Source organism: Eutrema salsugineum, unplaced genomic scaffold (genome assembly GCF_000478725.1).
Source record: "Eutrema salsugineum unplaced genomic scaffold, Eutsalg1_0 scaffold_14, whole genome shotgun sequence".
NCBI lineage: Eukaryota > Viridiplantae > Streptophyta > Magnoliopsida > Brassicales > Brassicaceae > Eutrema > Eutrema salsugineum.
This window is the reverse complement of record NW_006256877.1, coordinates 7,864,292-7,884,928: the sequence shown is the minus strand read 5'-3', so window position 1 is coordinate 7,884,928 and position 20,637 is coordinate 7,864,292. Positions and strand designations below refer to the sequence as shown.

General features: G+C 40.8%; 1 non-coding gene across 1 annotated transcript; it reads left to right on the top strand.

The window, feature by feature from the left end:
- Nucleotides 1-289: 289 nt before the first annotated feature.
- Nucleotides 290-396, top strand: LOC112088623. The gene has a single exon (XR_002900569.1). It is a non-coding gene; the product is annotated as a small nucleolar RNA R71 (small nucleolar RNA).
- The last annotated feature ends 20,241 nt before the right edge of the window (nucleotides 397-20,637 follow it).

The following is a 20,637-nucleotide window of genomic DNA, read 5'->3' as shown; positions in this document are numbered from 1 at the left end:
TCCAACAAAATGCATTGGCTTCTGAGTGGTGAATTTCAGCTTGTCCAATTCACTCCTCAACTCCTTAACTTCCCTTGAGAGACTCTGTTCTGAGCTTGAACCTTCAGACCTATTTGATCTGTCATAGTCTTCACCATAACTATCATTGCTCAATGCTAAGTTCTCCACTAGCTCTAAAGCAGCATGAATTTCTTTACCCAGAAAGTTCCCATTGGAAGCAGTATCCAGCTGGTTTCTTATCTTGGGAAGAGCTCCCCTATAAAGTGTGCTGAGAAGAGAAGCCTCACTAAACCCATGGTGTGGGCATTGGTTTGTGTAGCTCCTGAATCTCTCATATGCTTCACCAAAACTCTCATTGCTGTGCTGAGTGAAGCTAGAGATTTGGTTCCTCAGTTTTGCAGTTCTTGAGGTGGAGAAGAACTTAGATAAGAAGGCTTGCTTGCATTGCTCCCAGGTTTGAATGGAGCCTCTTGGAAGATTCTTCTCCCGTTGATGAGCTTTGTCACCAAGACTGAATGGGAATAGTCTTAGCTTGAAGCTGTCTTCTGAAACTCCATTAATCTTGGTCAGATCACACACCTTATCAAACTGGTCCAAGTGTTCCAAGGGATCTTCCATTGCTAACCCATGGAACTTTGAGTTCTGAACCACTTCAAAGTTGTTGTTTTGCACAGGTGGTGCCTGAATACCAGCTCCATACTGATGAGCATTTGCCCTATCATTCTCTCCAACATAGACTTGGGGTTGCTCATATCTCCTTTGCTGTTGTTGGAAAGGGTGGGGTTGGTGGTGCACTTGTTGTCTTTGCTGAACATTGGCCTGATGCCTCTGTTGATGAGCTTCAGCTTGTCCTTGGTGGACATAAGCTTGTTGATGGTGCACCTGTTCCTGATGAACATTACCCTGATGAAGCCCTTGACCAACTCCATTACCAGCTCCATTACCCTGAGCCTGTTGCTCCTGAACCGGTTGTTCTATATCTACCACGTGATCTCTTTGTTCTTCCATGTAAGCCTGATCAATCTGTCTACCACGTCTGTCCCTTCTCCTCCTTGGTACCAAAAGGTTGATGTTGTCGTTGAGAGGGAAAGGAGGACCACAGCTTCTTGATCTAGACCTGGTGTTCATACACCTGAAATCACAAACAGAACTTGAAAGGAATCAGTAAAAACAAGAAAGTAAGCACTTGATCTCAAGAACAGATCAGAGCCTAATGCTAAACAAACCACAATTTGGCAACGGCGCCAATTGATAGACAAGACTTTTTAGGGTCTCAGGGCTATCAATCCCCTTGTCAAAGTAGCACAAAGAGGTTAATCAATCCAAGAATGTGGTGATAGACACTAAGCTATATGATCAAGTTCTTAATTCAAGCAAACAAGAGTGGGTTTTGATTAATCTAGAGACAACTACAAACATAAACAGGTTTAAAGACTAATGACAATGACTAAACAAGAACTAAGCAATGACAAATGATGTGAATATGATATGATGTAGGCATGAGATTCTAGACATGATAGTTGGTTAGGGTGCTTTGGTGCTAAACTAGAAATGCTAATGACAATGATGAGACATGATTAAAATGATTAAGAACTCAAATCTAGGTTAATCCTCTCATGAAGGTATTAACCTCTATACTATTCCATTTTCAAACCAAATTCCCATTTGTGAAACATGAATCAATATGCATTAATAAACAGCTCTTAATGATCATTCAAGCAAATAACAATACATCATGTTGCCGAAAAATGCTTAAACCTCTAATACAGCTCTTTCAGGAATTTCATCAAACACTTTTGGTGCATGAAATTCCCAGAATCTGGATCTCAAGTGATTATCAAGGATCTAGCATAGAGAACAGCTGTTTAGAGAGATGAATCAATGAATCTAGCCCTAAGCACTCCTAATCTAACACTTTAGTACCCTAACCTACACATCTAGAACCTCATTAAGGTGACTACTCACTAATCATACTAATCTTAAACCTTTGCAAGTTGAGAATATTAGCATGATTAATGATGAGAAATGGAGATGGAGATGATAGATTAAGAAGAAAGCAGTTTTAAACACAAAAATCTCTTAAACTCTCTTGATTAAAGGGCCAAAAATCGATATTTCTCTTCTTGGTGGAGTCTTTTTCACAAAAGAGGCAAGAGACAAAGGGAATAAAACTTAGTTCTCTCCCAAAAAACCCTAAAAAGTATTTATACTTCCAAAAAAAACGAACCGGGTCAGCCCGGAACAAACCGGGTCCTGACCCGGCTTTAATGGATAAAGTGGGAATTACTGCAGGTTGGTCCAGTATGTCCCAGGTAGCACACCTAAGTCGCAGTAGATGAAGACTTGTCTTGTGAAGCCTGAATCGCCTTGTCTTAGCCGCACGCCTAAGTAGGAGTGTTTTGCGAGTGTTGCTGCGGCTTGGTCTCCTTCCTCTCCAACTCGCAGGACTAAGGCGGTTTCTGGGGAATGTACAAACTGTGCGGGTTGGTCTCTATTCCACCTAGGTCGCAGGCTCAAGTCGGAGTGATTTACGAGTGATCGTGCGGCTTAGTTCCAGGCGCAGCTAACTCGCATGCATAAAAGGTATCAATCCAAATGTGTGGTAGTTAGGCACTAGTTTATGTGATAAACTCTTAAGTCAAGTGATCAAAGATGAGTTTTGGTGTGAACAAAGTAACAAGAAAGCATAAAACAAGAAACAAGAAAAGCAATGATTAATGAACTAAACAAGGCAACAAAACAAGATGATGGTGCTTAAGCAAATGATGGAAGATAGGCCTCTAGGTGTGATCATTGATTAGGGTGCTTTAAATGCAAACTAATGATGCTAAACAACAATGCAACACTTGCTATTCTTTAGTCTAGGCTTAGATTAATCCACTCTCTTGACAGAAATCTCTTTGCAAATCACTTAATCAAGTCTAACAACCATAAGAGATAACCAAGCAATCAACAAGCATAATGTTCCAAGCCTAATTAGTGACCAAACAATCTTTAACAAAGAAAGACTGAATCTTATACAGAAAGATATAGCATGGAATCACATGATCTCTTATCCAATCAACTTAGAGTTTAAAGCTATACTAATCCTCTCATGAAGGTATTAATCTCTATACTAATCCATTTTCAAACCAAATTCCCATTTGTGAAATATGAACTAGTAAGCATTAAGAATAAACTATAATATGTCATTTATGCAATTAACAAACATCATCATGGAATTAATGCATAAACTCTTAGTTAGCTTTCATTCAGGCATTTCATCAAACACTTTTGGTGCATGAAAAACCCATATTCTAGATCCAAGTGATATGCAAGGATCTAGCATTAGGATCAGCTAACTAAGGAAAGGAGAAGAGAATTTAATTCTAAACAATCATTAATCTACATCTAAGCACCCTAAATCTACACACCTAGATGCTTAAACAGAAACTACTCACTAATCATGATGAAAACGATTTCCTTTGCAAGAGGTAATGTTGATCATGATTAGAAGTTAAGATGAGATGAAGAAATGATAACAAACGGCTTTAAGATAATTAAATATGCTAGATATCTCTTGATCAAACTCGTTTTTACACTCGTTTTTACAACCAAGACGCATTCTGGAGAGAATATATGTGTGACTTGGGACTAAAGATGACCAACTCGCACACATATTCTCTCCAGAATGGGTCTTGATTGTGTGAGTTCAAGAGAAGAAAGCCTGACCAGCACAAATACTCGCGGTTTACACCTAGATAGGCATGCGGCTGAGGCTGAGGGATTTATGGCGCACAAGGCTGTTTCTATGGTTGTGCGACTTGGGCCTGCGATTTGGGAACACCTGACCATGTCACACACTTGAGACATGACCCATTTGAAGCCGGGTCAGTACCCAGTTTGTCCTGGGCTGACCCGGTTCGCAAAAGACAATATATATGTTTATTAGGGTTTTTCCAAGACTTGAGCTTTATTCTCTCTTTGTTTTCTTTTCCCCTTTAGTCAAACGAGAGTTTGTTAAGAGATATCTATAGGATTGAATCAATCTAAAGCTGTTTCTTATCATCTCATCTTCTTTTCTTTGCTCATAATCATGTTTAACATCATCTCTTGCAAAAGATTAGGTGTGTTAAGCATGATTAGTGGGTAGTCTTCTTTTAAGCTTCTAGGTGTGTAGATTAGGGTGCTTAGATGTAGATTAATGATTGTTTAAGCTTAGATTCTCTTCTCCTTTCCTTAGTTAGTTGATCCTAATGGTAGATCTCTCATTATAAGCTTGATCTAGAACTTAGGCATTTCTCCACCCACAAGGTGTTTGATGAAATGCCTAAATGAGCTAACTTAAGGGTTTATGCCTTTTTTATCATGGGAAGGATTGTTAAATGCATGAATGACATATTAGAACTGTTTCTTAATGCTCATTGATTCATATTTCAAAAATGATGATTTGATTTTTAAATGGATTAGTGTTGAGGTTAATGCCTTCATGAGAGGATTAATCTAGATTAGAGTTCTAAATTGAAATGTTTTGAGATCATGTGATTGCTTGCTATGTCTTTCTGTATAAGATTCAGCCTTTCTTAGCTCTTATTTTGATGCACAAAGAGGCTGTCTGGTAGACTTGGAACCTTATGCTTGTTGATTGCTTATTCATCTAATGGGAATTAGTCTTGATTTGGTAATTAACAAAGGGATTTTTGTCATGAGAATGAAATAATCTGATTAGGAAGTCTAGACTAAAGAATTGCAAGTGTTGCATTGTTTGCTTAGCATCATGAATTCACATTTAAAGCACCCTGATCAATGATCACATCTAGAGGTTTAGCTTTCTCTTATTTTGAATTGGCATCAGCCGCGCTGCACAGTTTCCTTTTCGCCGGACTCTCAGTTACTCCTTTTATTCTCTCGGTTCTATCTTAATTTGGGCAGAGTTTCTCTTCTCTTTCTGTGCATGTCTAAAAATAGGGAGAAGGGGGTCTATTTATAGATTTCCCCTTGTTATAACCGCCTTGTGCGAACTGGTGCATGTTGTAGGCCGAACGGGTGTGTTGATTGGGTGCATAGGCTTTGCAACCCTTCGGCCATAACAGCCCAAGTCCAGCCAGCTCACTTACCACTCAGCTGGACCAATTGTATTATACTCTTCCAAGCTGAGCTGAGCTTCCCGGCAGCTGATCCACCTAGCTTAGCTTACCCCTCTCAGCTCGTCTTAGCTCAATCCTACTCGTTGAGCTATCTTTCTTTCTTGTTCTTGGCTAAGTCCCACATTAACTAAACTTAACCATAATGCTGGACCATGGCTCATATTTTCCTTAGACTCTCGGTCATTATTCTCCACTTCATGGCCATGGTCCGTCCCGGCAACCCTATTGCGGATCGGGGACGTTACAAGTCTCCCCCCCTTGAAAGGGATTCGTCCTCGAATCCGGGATAAGGGGTAGAAACTTGTTCTATTCCTCGAACCACTCGGGATAATCAGCCTTCATCCGGTAGTCTGTTTCCCAAGTTTCCTCTTCCACTCTGTTATTTTCCCAAACGACTTTGACCATCAGAATCATCTTTTTCCTTGTTGCTTTTTCCATCTTATCGATGATCCAGACTGGTCTTGTTTCCACAGTCAGATTCCCTTTTAGGTCTGAAGGAATCTCGGCAAGGACTTTATCTTGATCCGTTAAGCGCTTCCGTAGTTGGGATACATGAAAAACGTTGTGGAATGCCTCCATCTCCGGCGGTAAGTCCAACTTGTATGCGACGGCCCCAACCTTATGCAACTTGATCCAAGTCTAAAGAAATAGGTTAGTGATTAAGTGATCTAAAACATATAACAAATAAAGACAAGCAGTAATTAAGAACAAGCAACAAGATAAACAAAACAAAGACTCCAATTCAAAATAAGAGAAAGCTAAACCTCTAGATGTGATCATTGATCAGGGTGCTTTAAATGTGAATTCATGATGCTAAGCAAACAATGCAACACTTGCAATTCTTTAGTCTAGACTTCCCAATCAGATTATTTCATTCTCATGACAAAAATCCCTTTGTTAATTACCAAATCAAGACTAATTCCCATTAGATGAATAAGCAATCAACAAGCATAAGGTTCCAAGTCTACCAGACAGCCTCTTTGTGCATCAAAATAAGAGCTAAGAAAGGCTGAATCTTATACAGAAAGACATAGCAAGCAATCACATGATCTCAAAACATTTCAACTTAGAACTCTAATCTAGATTAATCCTATCATGAAGGCATTAACCTCTACACTAATCCATTTTCAAACTAAATCATCATTTGTGAAATATGAATCAATGAGCATTAAGAAACAGTTCTAATATGTCATTCATACATTTAACTATCCTTCTCATGATGAAAAAGGCATACACCCTTAAGTTAGCTCTTTCAGGCATTTCATCAAACACTTTTGGTGCATGAAATGCCTATGATCTAGACCCAAGTGATTCTCAAGGATCTAGCTTTAAGAGCAGCTAACTAAGGAAAGGAAATGAGAATCTAGAACCTAAACATCATAAATCAAGCATCAAAGCACCCTAATCTACACACCTAGAAGCTTAAAAGATGAGTACTCACAAATCATGAAGAACACACCATTTCCTTTGCAAGAGGTTATGTTAATCATGATTAGAAGCAAAGATGAGATGATGCAATGACAAGAAACAGCCTTGAGATGATTAAATCAGCAAGATATCTCTTAATCAAAAACGTTTTCACACTCCAAAGGAAAGAAAATTAGAGAGAAATTAAGGTAGAAGATAAGATGTTTAGGGTTTTCTCCAAAAAGCTATATATACTAAGTGCTAATGGACCGGGTCAGCCCAGGACAAAATGGGTACTGACCCGGCTCAGTTGGGTCTCATGGCTGGTGTGCGACATGGTCAGGTGCTTTCCAATTCGCAGAACCAAGTCGCACCTATAGAAGCAGCCTTGTGCGCCATAAATCCCTCAGCCTCAGCCGCATGCCTATCTAGGTGTAAACAGCGAATGTTTGTGCTGCTCAGGCTTCCTTCTCTTCAACTCGCACAACCAGGACGACTTATGGAGATAATATGTGTGCGAGATGGTCACTTCCTTGCCCGAGTCGCATGCCCAAGTCGGTGTAATTTGCGAACACATGTGCTACATGGTTCCACTTCATGTCCAACTCGCAGGTCTATCTCGCACAGCATTGTGGACTTACTCAAATTTGATTCTGGAAGTCTCTACCTTGATCAGAGTCTCCTTACACTCATCTCTAAAGTATCAACTTTTTTCCAGAGCGTTGAACATTCATGGGTGCGAGTTAATAAAGTCGCAGTACCGTATCGCACAACCTAAGCCATCCTATGACGATATCTCCCAGTTCACGGCTCCAAATCGTCTGATTTCAAGTGTTCCGGAAACTAGACTCATTCTTCTTGATTCTTGATGCAGACACCGGAGGTTGAATCGCATTACAAGTCCTTCGTCCCACGCGATCAATGTGAGGGTTTTGTCTGCACCAAACCATCTGTCCGAGTTGCTGTACACAGGTGAGGGTTCCTCCATGATCCCAGCTCCAAGTTGCTCCCAAAAGTCTCCAAATGACCTGAGAACACTCCAAAAATGCAGGACCCTCTAGGACCTAATGCAATTCCTAACTGAAGACAAAATCAAAGACAAATATATGTAAAACTACCTAAATGTATGCACGAGACCAATATTTGGACAAAAAATGCAATCCTAAACATGACAAAATATGAGTATATCAACTCCCTCACACTTGTACTTTGCTTGTCCTCAAGCAAACAAGAACAAATGAGAGAGAGAGGTTGAATGGATGGGAGTTCATATTTCCTTTGAGAGAAGTGACCACTAAGAGAATTCAAGTTCATGCTCAATATGCAATGCAAAACCATACTTTGGTGTATCAACTCAACTGTAATCTCCACAATTTCTCTTATTCCTCAACTCTTTAACATTCATTAAGCATTTTACCAAGTTGACCAAATGATGCATTGTTTAAACTAACAGAGTTTGGCTAGGGTGAGGTTATAAGACTAAAATGATCTCATCAATGCCTGAGTGGGATCAATGCAGCAAAAGGATCTCTCTATGAATGAACAAACTTTGGCAGAATGCTAAAGGTAAAAAGGAACCTATGCATAGAAGGGCAAGAACTCATCCCACCCCACACTCTACTCAAAGTTTCCTCACTTGCTTACTTTTCACACTCCTTCTTCTCTCACTAGGGGATTCACTTTTCCTTTTCATACTCAAGTCTTGGAGTTCAAACTTTCCATAGCTCTTTTTCACTTTCTTTGGTAACCTCAAGCATTTTTTTCTTTCTTTTTAAAACATTTGAGCTCTTTGGCTTCTTTTCTTTTCTGTTCACTTAGAGGGTAGACTCTTTCTTTTCAAAACACGTGAGCTCACTTTCTTTGACTCAAAACTCCAAGACTGATTTCTTTCCTTTTTCTATCCCCTAGTTCTCACCATTCTCCTTTTATTTCCACTCATCTCTCCTTTTTACACTCACCAACAAGTATTCCCGCACACTTAGTTCTTACCAAATCTCTCAGCTCCTTGATGATGGAACTTAGCACTCAATGAGACTTGCCCTTGTTGCCCTAAACCTAACACTTTCTGCTAAGTTTGGTCCAATGTGGCCTCTCAATCACACACAAACAATTGGCTTGAAAGAAGGTGATACGATCATGAACCCGGAGGATGACCCAGACAAAGGAATCGAGGTTCCGGAAGCACATTCGGCCGTACCGGATGGACCCATGACGCGATCCAGAGCTAAGAAGCTGGCAGGGACGGTTCAGGCTGTACTTAATGGGATCAAGATCGGACCGGGCGACCCAGCATTACCCAAGATTGTGACCAAGCTCATGAACGCCGGCTGTAACTAATCTGGTCCGGGTGATGGCTTAATACTCTTTTTCCTTACACCCGGGTTTGTCCCAATGGATTTACCGGGTGGGGTTTTAATAACGTTAACTCCATTACCCATCTCTCGACCCAGGTTTGTTTGCGGTCTGGTTCATGGGTCGGCAGCGCAAGAGTCATTTTCGGCTTGGCAATTCAAGAGTCGGTCAAAGGCCAGCCGAAGAGTCAGTCCATAGCTTATTTATTTCAGTCAAAGACTTTATTAATTTTTCTGTCATTTTCGAGTTTGTCTCTTGGACTACTCCGCCTGCTATATAAAGGCTTGTACCCTTTCTCATTTTCGCCATTCACTTATCAAATAAAAACTGAGATTTTTCTCCTTTGTTCTTTTTGAACTTTTTCGATTCCTTAGGTGGTTAGCCTCTTGAATCATATAAAACCATAGAACTTGACGCAGCCTTCGCCTGCAAAGTTTAAGTTTCCGTTAGTAGCAATCGGGGCTTAGGGATTTTCGGGAACTCATTTCCCACGCCCTAACATCCTTTTAGCGGCGAACTCTTTCTTTTTGTTCCACCCCCTTGTTCCAAGTTATTCTCCGCGAGTTTGGGCCTAAGGATTTTCGGGATTTATTCTCACGCCTTAGCATCTGCACGGATATCCAGCTGGAGTCAAGGATCTATCCATCCGATACCGACCAAGTGTGTGTCGTTCTTTGGGAATTCTTATCAGACGGATTGGTTCAGGGTGAGGAAAACTGATCTATTATGCAGATTCAGCTATTTGAGCTAAGGAAGAGGATGGTAAAAACAAGATTCTATCTCAAATAGGTATATTGGTATCCACAAGCTTATTCAAACAATGCCCCCAAATGATAATTTCAAGTCAAGTTCAGGGTTTTCACTTATTAGAGTTGAGTTCAATTCAAACTTGCTTCTCAGATTCAAATCATTTCAAGCCTTGCAAGCACATAAGTCATTTCACAAGCATATTTAATCCAAATTCTCAAATTGATGTACTCTTAAGAAAAAAAAACTATCATTACTCCCATGCACAATGCATCCTATATGATGCAACTAGACTCAATCCTAAAAATGTGAAATGCAACTACATGATCATTTTTTGTGTTAAAAGTTTCAGATATTTCAATTTTTTTGGTTTTTTTTATATGCACTAAATGCTATGCATGATCAAATGAGACTCAAAAAGGCAAAAGAAAAAGTAAGAACATATAAAACATGATTAGTAAACACAAAGCCTCTCCCCCACACTTAAATAACACTGTCCCTTGTGTTATAAAAGCATGAGAAAGAGGAAAAATGAAACATGAAATGCAAAAGATAAAGAAAAATGGTAAATGCTCATTTACAAGTGTTTGGAGTGATACCTGGTGTGGTTCCTATGTAAAAGGGGAGTGAATATCTGCACCAGATGAGGCTAGACATCACTGGAGATGGGTTTGGCTTGGCCTGAACTCCCTTGTGCGGCATGGTCTTGTCTTGGACCAACTCACACATTTAACCCGGTGTGTTCGGCGAGTATTTGTGCGACTTGGGACCATCTCCTTCCTGTCTCGCATGCCTAAGTCGCACAAAACTCTCTCTTGCACGTCCTGGCCTCTTCTTCTATGCTGCGACCTGGCCTGATCTCCTGATGACCCGCATGTCCAACTTGGTGTAATCCGCGAAAGTTTATGCGGCCTGGGCAGACTCTGAACCATCTCGTGCGCCCAAGTCGCACTTTTTAAACCTTGGACGACCTGTTCCTGCGACTTGGTTCCTCCTTTGTTCAAGCCGCATGCTCATCTCGCACTAATCCATCCTTAAACGCCTTGGACTCTTTCTCCTGGTGTGCGGCCTGGTCTCCTTTTGGTCTGTTTCACAGACCCAAGCCGGTGTAAACAGCGAACATTAGTGCAGCTTGGTCTCTCATGCATCCAACTCGCAAACCCAACTCGCAGAACAGCAACACTTAGCATTTTTCTTGCTCAAATCTTCTGCTGCTAGGTGAATAACTCGCAAGACAATGTAGGTGTTAACAGCGAGTTCTTGTGCGAGTTGGTATATGGCGTTGACTGAGCCGCACACCCAAGTAGCACACAGGCGTCCATCAAGTTTCCATGCCTTAAACCCTTTTCTCAGCCTTCTCACATGCTCCATTCCACTTTATCCTTGAGCCATAGCCTCCAAAATTTACCTGGGACCTGAGAACAGCTCACAAAACCCATCAAAAGATCCTAATACATAAAGAGAAAGGAGAAAAAGATTAAAAATATTATATACAAGGATGTAAAAACGAATTCAGAAGAAAAAGTTCTAAGATTCGGCTCAAAAGCTCATGGAATCCTCATCGAACATATAAATCCCCATCGAAAATCCCTTAATCCCAACAATAAAACTACTCAGACATAATGAACGAAATCAAAAACATAGTATTAATAAGTAGAATAGAAACGAAATTGAAAAAGAAAGAACAAGGGTTCAAAGAACAAATATCTCTCTCCCTGAAACCTAAAACTTAAAAGTATTCTAAAAAAATAAGAAAAATAGCATGTCCATTCGATTAGGGTTCCTAAGACATGTATTTATAGTGCTCAAGACCTCTCTGGACGTCACTTAGGGTTTCTCCAAATGAGGGAATCATTGTGAGCTTCAGAAATGGGCTTTTGGGCTCGGAGTTGGCTTGCCGCAGTCGGGAGTGCTGTGACCGCAGGGAATGAGTGGTTTGCCGCGGTCGGGATGCTACTGACCGCGGGAAATGGCTTGTTGGCCGCGGGTGGAGTTGCTTGCCGGCTGGTTTACGGGACATCTTGCTCTTCGCGTATCTTTTGATTGAACCGCTTGATTGCCAAGCTGTAAAGTGTGCTGGAAAGCTGATACTTCCATCTTTAAGGTCTCCAAATTTGAGCTGGATCAGACGGTGAGAAGGCCTTCAATCAGGGGTGAACTTCTGACGGTTTGACTCTGAGCTGAAATCTGGTTTTCTATCCATTTTGTTAAGCTTTTCCCTAAGTTACCTGAAAAGAGTCTTGGAACTACAAATACTAGAAAACGTCATAAAAGTACTTAAAAGCAATTAAAAACATAGAAAAAGTATTTCAAAACGATCCATAAAAGTGGTCAAAATACGGTGTTATCAACTCCCCCAGACTTAAACCTTTGTTTGTCCTCAAACAAAGCAAAAGCCTAAACTGGTTAAGTGAAAACAAAAATAGGGAATGCACAAATCTCATAGACATGAACTCCTAAACTAGGACCAAAGATAGTGCATCAATCCACAACTTAGTCTAGAAAATTCTCACCAATGCATAAGAGATACTAGTCCACTTTTTCCGTCATGCAAAACTTAAACAATCAAAATCTTGATTCCAGTCAACTAGCTCTCTACATTCATTAAGTTCAATAGTGAGTTCTCATTAAAGACATCATCCAGGGTAGACGGCGTTTGGCATTAAAGGGCTGTTTAAGTGGTGGAGTTAGAGTGATTCGGGTTACCTGAAGATCTGGAGGATGCAAGATAATATGCAAAACCGCAAGAGAGATAAGGACCTGTTGATGACCACAGTTTTCAGTCACTTCTTCTTGCCAAATGTTGTTGCATAATCCTTCCTCCTTTGTTGTAAACAGCCGTTCCCCCAGACTTAGATTCTTTCCGGGAATCAGAAAACAATCTCCAAAACTCCATAAAATCAAACTCCAGTTGCCTTGGGACTTAGAATTCGACCTCTCTAGACTCTCAAAGGCTTTTATTTCGTTTCTTTTCTTATTTTCGGAATTTTTATTTTTTATTTTTTTTTTTGGGAAAGGAAATGCCTTTTAAAGAGAGAGAGACTAGAGGACGAGATTGTACCGAAATTTGAGATTTTTCTAAGGCAAACTGAGCTTCCTCTTGTGTTGAATCCTTCCGGGAACTATTCCGGCAAATCGCAGGTCTTTGTCCTTGGTGACTGAAAATTGCGTCGTTCCGCTTTCTCTCCAACGTTTTTGCACTTATCTGCAAATAAGACAATAGAAAACAAGAGTGCATGTGGTTTGAAAGAGGATTGGTTACGGTGGGGAACTAGCTAAAGATGAACTAGCCATTCAGGATCAACAGAGAGTGGTAAAAGGATAAAGGAGTCCTGAATGTATGATTCGTTTCCCTGGTCTAATGCTTCAATGAGAAAATTAAGTCCAAATTAAGTCCAAATAAAACAGAGCTAGTGTATCCCTTCATCAAAATCAAATTATTCAAATTCCTTTGGGGTACTTCGTTTCAAATGTGCTTAGCTACCGCCTAGTCTAGTCCTGAATCATGAATGAGCATGTCACTAGGAACAGTCTAAAAGCACACAGTCAACTATCATTGATTCATGTTCACCATTCCCTTTAAAACGTATTTTGTTTTGAAAACCGATTTTGAAAAACTTTAAGGAAAATGCAAAAAGTGTAGATAATGCAAGACTCATGAAAGAAAAGTGGTTAGAAAGGGATGAAATCCTCCCCCAGACTTAAATCACGCTGTCCTCAGTGTGAAACAAGTCGAGATTGGATGAGAAAAATGCATAGATAATGGAATTGGTAAGGACAAAGAGAACTTACCTGGATCCGGGATGCTGGTGGAGATGAACCGGATTCATTCGAAGGGGTTTGGGAAGGTGATTAGGTGGTGATGAAGGTGGTGGAAGGTGATGAATGAGGTGGAGGGTAATTGGTGAGGTGGAATGGGGTGAAGTGGGTGGTTTGGGGTCGGGTTTGATGTCAACGACCAAGTGTCGCGGTCAGGGGCCACACGACCGCGGCAACCAAGTTTTAGGCCACGGTCAGAATCACGCGACCGCGGTCGAACATGTGTTTCCCGCGGTCAGAACGTCTGCGACCGCGGGGGCTTATATCGCGGCCTCTTCCTGCTTCTCCTTGGTTCCTGCTGGGCCGAGCAGTCAGGTACCATCCTTCTTTTTGGGTTTTTCGGTTTTTTTGATTTTTTTGGCTTTTTTGTTTTATAAGAAACACCTGAAACTAAGAAAAAGAAAAAGATCAAAAGAAAAAGAAAGAAAAATCATAAAGAAAACAATACCTAAATGGGTTGCCTCCCATTAAGCGCTTTTGTTTTAAGTCGTTTAGCTCGACTTTTGGTGTTGGACGTTGCTTAGTCCGATGAAGAAGACCTTGTCTTGAGACAAGTCTTTTTCGACATCTCCTTGCTTTGCCTAGCACGTTCTTCGTCACTCCAAAGTTGTTCTTCAAACTCTTCTGTTGCATAACGTTTTCCTGCCTTGCTGTTGTATGGGACAGCTTCTGTGAAGACATCTTTGTCGATATTAGCAAAAGAAATCCTCCGGTTTGGCCAGTCCATTATAGCTCCGGAAGTTGCTAGAAAAGACCATCCGAGAATCACTGGATATGTTGCATCTCTCGTCTCGACAATGTAGAAGTCGACAGGCATTATGCAATCTCCTATTCTCAAAGGGATTTCATGAGCTATTCCTTGAGGTGTTGCATTTGAATCATCAGCTAGACTAATCTTTGCTCTAGTCCTGCGCAGGTGTCTAATACCAAGTCTCAAAGCAATTGCCTTGGACATCATGTTAAGACAAGCTCCAGAATCACATAGCACGTTTTTAAACATTTCTCCTTTAATAGAACAAGAGATAAGAAACTGACCTTTAGTCTTGACCTTATGGAGAATTCGAACTTGCCTTTCTCTGTAGGTGTTGGCTGGTGTCTCAAACGCAGAATAGGATTCACAAAAGAAAGCTGCAGCGTCATATTCAATGATTGAATCGATGTATGGCATCTTTATCTCGCTGCATGTCTGGTCTTCTTGGATTGAAGAATCAGCTGAATCTTCAACACATTCCTTTGCCATCATACAAGGTAATGATTCCTGTCAATTTGGTTCTTCATCTGAAACTTGGTTTTCTTCTTCCTGAGTTGCTTTTTTAGGTGCTGGAGGCTGAAGTTGGGACTGAAGGCATATTATTTTCCTCTCTGAACCTGGAGGAGCATCTGAGCGACCAACTCCCGCGGTCAGAGGTGTCGCGACCGTGGGAAAAGTGCCCTTGGCCGCGGTCAGGATGCTTGGACCCGCGGCTCCGGATATGACTTGCTCAAAGTCCGTTTCTTCCTTCTTGTACTTGACACGAACTTCTCCTGCATCTTTATTTGGTAGACTAGCATCATATGAACTCATACCAGGGCGTTGTTGTGCATCTTCATCAGGATTTTTGGGAGATTTCTTAGAAAATCTCTCAATTTGCTCAATGTTGGGCATCTGCTCCATTCTTGCATCAATCTCCCGTGCTTTGAGCTCGAGTTTGTTCAGCCTGTGCTCGATCTCTTGAAACTCTTCGTCTGTCTTCTCTCTATACCAGGAGGCAGATTCTCTGACTTTTTTAATCTCCTGTTTTGATTCGACAATATCACTTGAGTTTTGTATGATGTCATACCCTTGTCTTGTCTGCTCTGTTGCGACTTGCTGGATCATCCCAGCTAGTGTTTGTGAGTCCTTGTGGGTTTGCTCTTCCAATACTCGAACATGATTGGCCATATCATCGAATTTTTTGTTGAACTCTTCAGAGATTGAATCAATTTTCTTGAACAGGGTGTTTTCGGTGAGAATCTGCTGATCAAGGAACTGGTTTATCATTCCTTCGAGGCGTCCCAAACGTCTGCTGATCCTCAAGTTGTCCTCTTGCTGACTAGGGTTCTGAAGTGGAGGATTATAGGCGTGTGGCTCGAAGTAGGTTGGAGGAGGGCCATAAGGATCTTCCCGGCATCGAACAGTCTCTCTGCGCCGGTGGTAAGGGTGGTTTTGCTGGCTGTATCGATCCATGTAGCTAGGATTTCGGGCTTGGTGTTCTTCTCTGCGTCTGGTGGCTTGAGGAGTGTTATAGAAACCTTCCTCATAGTGTATATTTCGATTTATAGGATCCATATCTTCTGAAGTGGAAACAAAATAACCGAAAAATGGAAAATTGCATAAAAGGGGGTTCTAGAGTCGATTTACTAACTTTTCTCGGGGTTTTGCAGGAAAAAAAAGCGTGCCTCTTCCGGCAACGGCGCCAAAAACTTGATGTGGTGTGTCATGAGGGTTGTCAAGTTTTACCCTAAATGAAATCCATAGCCGCAAGTGCACAGCTGATCGATTGTAGTACTTAGGGATCGAATCCACACGGAAGGAGGAAATTTTCCTGCAAAAAGCCTTTGAAATAAGTATAAAGTAAGGAATTCTAGAACCAAACGGTTTTGTGGGGGTTTGGTAGTGTGTTTAAAATGTAAAAACGAAATCTTAAAAGAAAATACGAGAATTAAAAACCTAATAACTAAACTTAGCGAAAATGAATAAAAATGAGAAAAACGGATATTCTATTTGCTTAAATGAAAATCTACTAAAAAGGAAAGACAATATTGAACTAAAGCTTGAAATAAAATCGGTGTAAATCAATGGGAAAGAAGGCGTTGGGGTTCAGGGAAGTTTTCTCAGGGGTACGAACGATTCAAAACATTGCTAGAGAGTAAATTTGATAAGATCTTAGCTTAAACTTCTCGAACTGGAGTCACGGACTTATGAATACGCCACTGTCGTGATCATAGACAACTATCTCTCTCAACCCTGACCAGTAGGTTTCCACTCTGGTCGTGGAAGAGAAGAGATGCATTATGTTTAAGACTCGTCAGCATTCACAGATCGCCCATAGGTAGGTTTCCATTCCTATGTTTGTTTTGCTTTCCCAAACTAGATCTGATACCTGATGAACACTTTCGTGTCACCAAGCATCTGGATCAGATTGTAGTTCATGACGCTACTCTCATGCAGTAAAAACGAATTCAGAAGAAAAAGTTCTAAGATTCGGCTCAAAAGCTCATGGAATCCTCATCGAACATATAAATCCCCATCGAAAATCCCTTAATCCCAACAATAAAACTACTCAGACATAGTAAACGAAATCAAAAACATAGTATTAATAGGTTGAATAGAAACCGAAATTGAAAAAGAAAGAACAAGGGTTCAAGAGAACAAATCTCTCTCTCCCTAAAACCTAAAACTTAAAAGTATTCTAAAACAATAAGAAAAATAGCATGTCCATTCGATTAGGGTTCCTAAGACATGTATTTATAGTGCTCAAGACCTCTCTGGACGTCACTTAGGGTTTCTCCAAATGAGGGAATCATTGTGGGCTTCAGAAATGGGCTTTTGGGCTCGGAGTTGGCTTGCCGCGGTCGGGATGCTTCTGACTGCGGGAAATGGCTTGTTGGTCGCGGGTGGAGTTGCTTGCCGGCTGGTTTACGGGACATCTTGCTCTTCGCGTATCTTTTGATTGAACCGTTGTATTGCCAAGCTGTAAAGTGTGCTGGAAAGCTGATACTTCCATCTTTAAGGTCTCCAAATTTGAGCTGGATCAGACGGTGAGAAGGCCTTCAATCAGGGGTGAACTTCTGACGGTTTGACTCTGAGCTGAAATCTGGTTTTCTATCCATTTTGTTAAGCTTTTCCCTAAGTTACCTGAAAAGAGTCTTGGAACTACAAATACTAGAAAAACGTAATAAAAGTACTTAAAAGCAATTAAAAACATAGAAAAAGTATTTCAAAACGATCCATAAAAGTGGTCAAAATACGGTGTTATCAGATTACACATTCACCAACTTGAATTTGATTGTCTTCTAAAAATCCATTTGGTTTTTTGGAGTAGGAATCACCAAAGGTGATAGAAGAAGGGTAGGACGTGATGGACTTGACCTTTAGCTTCTCCATCATATCTTTAGACATTATACTCACACTTGACCCTGAATCACACAAAGCATTCTCAATTCTAAAGTTTCCAAGAGTGCAAGAGATGGTAAACTTCCCTGGATTACCCAGCTTTGGAAGAGAGGTGGGCTTCATCTGAGTTGATTCAGAGGTGGAGTCACTATCTGTTGGCATTGCTTGATCAGTTGGCAGCTCCTTTGTTTCAAGAGACTCTGAATCATCCCTTTCTGAACAGAAAAAACTGAACCGGCTGATAATTGATAACTAAGATTTTTCAGGTCTTAGATGGGTTATCAATCCCTTGTCAAAGTAGTATATGGGGTGTCAATCCAAGAATGTGGAAGCTAGACACTAGTTTATGTGACAAGTTCTTAAGTCAAGTGATCAAAGATGAGTTTGGTAACCAGCAACAAGAAAGCATAACCAAGAAACAAACAAGCTATGATTAATGAACTAAGCAAGTAACCAAAACAAGATGATAATAAAGCAAATGATGAAAGATAAACCTCTAAATGTGATCATTGATCAGGGTGCTTTAGATATTGATTCATGATGCTAAGAACATAATGCAACACTTGCTACTCTTTAGTCTAGGCTTCTTAATCAGATTAATTCATTCCCATGACAATAATCCCTTTGCAAATCACTTAATCAAGTCTAACAACCATTAGATATAATCAAGCAATCAGCAAGCATAATGCATCAAGCCTAATAAGTGACCAAACAATCTCTCAACCAAGAAGACTGAATCTTATACAGAAAGACATAACAAGCAATCACATGATCTCAAACATTTCAACTTAGAACTCTAATCTAGACTAATCCTCTCATGAAGGCATTAATCTCTACACTAATCCATTTTCAAACCAAATCATCATTTGTGAAATATGAATCAATGAGCATTAAGAAACAGTTCTAATATGTCATTCATACATTTAACTATCATTCTCATGATGAAAAGGCATAAATACTTAAGTTAGCTCTTTCAGGCATTTCATCAAACACTTTTGGTGCATGAAATGCCTATTATCTAGATTTCACTTTCCCAAGGAAATCTGGCATTAGGAGCAACTAACTAAGGAAATGGAATGAGAATCTAAACCCTAAACATCACCAATCAAACATCTAAGCACCCTAATCTACACACCTAGAAGTTTAAAAGATGACTACTCACTAATCATGAAGAACACATCTAATCTTTTGCAAGAGATGATGTTAATCATGATTAGAAGCAGAAATGAAATGATGAGATGATGACAAACAGACTTAGATTGATTAAATCCTTGAGATCTCTCTTAATCCAAAACGTTTTTACACTAAAAAGGAAAGAAAACTAGAGAGAAACTAAGAGAGAAGATGATCTTAGGGTTTTTCTCCCAAAAAACTATATATACTAAGTGCTAATGGACCGGGTCAGCCCAGGACAAACTGGGTACTGACCCGGCTCAGTTGGGTCAAGTGGAAATCCTGCGGGTCAGTCCAGTATGTCCCAGGTCGCACACCTAAGTCGCAGTAGATGAAGACTTGTCTTGTGAAGCCGCACGCCTAAGTAGGAGTGTTTTGCGAGTGTTGCTGCGGCTTGGTCTCCTTCCTCTCCAACTCGCAGGGCTAAGGCGGTTTCTGGGGAATGTACAAACTGTGCGGGTTGGTCTCTATTGCACCTAGGTCGCAGGCTCAAGTCGGAGTGATTTGCGAGTGATCGTGCGGGTTAACCAAATCGCAAGACCATCTCGCAGCATCCAGAGCAGCTTAGACCACTTCGCATTCCGGAGAGTGTAACTCCTATGAGACTTGTCCGAATTGAATGATTTCGGTTGCAGAAGACAGAGGACTCATTTATCTCCAACTTTGGTGAAGAAAGCTTCGGTGCTTGGGAAGTGTAAGGCTTCCTGGAGGGCACATCTTTGCAGTGCATGTACACGACCAGAGAGAGGCGTCTAGACATGTGTCCATTCCGGAGACTGTATCTTTCTGCTCATAGATCCGAATTGAATGCTCTTGGACGTTCTGGAAAGAAGACTCAAATGGCTATGGTTCTCATGAAGGACCCGGAAACTAAATCGGCCTGGAAGTGCACCGTCCTTCGCATCCTTTAGAACTGATCTGCTCGGTCCGGAATACCTGCGAGACCTGTTCGTCTTCCGATTACCATATCTTTCAGTTCCGTGGTCCAAATGCCTTGATTCCAACTGTTATGAACTCTTGACTCAATTATCTCCAACCTTTATGAAGACTCCGATAGCTGAATCTGACCGGAAGGTTCCCCGGACGGGCGATTTCGGAAACGTGTCTGCACCCGGAGATTTTGGCCGAGAGACTTGACCGCGGTACGTGTTTTTGGCCGAGAAAGCTACCCGCGGGAAGGATTTTGGCCGAGAATCTTCGGCCATCAGTATATCATTTTGCCGAGAAACCCAAAATTGCTCCTTTTCACCATTTTTGATCATTTCAACTCCATTTCTTCATCTGAATCACATCATCCACTCCAAATTGGCTCCAAAAGCACCTGTTTAACACTCCAAAACATGCAAAACTCTCTTGGACCTAATGCAATCTCCTAAGTCCTAAAACAATGCCTAAAGACCTAAAATGCATGCAAATGAGACATGATTTTGACTAGAATATGTACATTAAATGATGCAATTTATGAATATATCACCACTCAGAGACTAGACTCTTTCTTTTGAAAACACTTGAGCTCACTTTCTTTGACTCAAAACTCCAAGACTTATTTCTTTCCTTTTTCTATCCCCTGGTTCTCACCATTCTCCTTTTATTTCCACTCATCTCTCCTTTTTCCACTCACCAACAAGTATTCCCCCACACTTAGTTCTTACCAAATTTCTCAGATCCTTGATGATGGAACTTAGCACTCAATGAGACTTGCCCTTGTCGCCCTAAACCTAACACTTTCTGCTCAGTTTGGTCCAAGGTGGCCTCTCAATCACACACAAACAATTGGCTTGAAAGAAGGATTGGTTCAGGGTGAGGAAAACTGATCTATTATGCAGATTCAGCTATTTGAGCTAAGGAAGAGGATGGTAAAAATAGGATTCTAGCTCA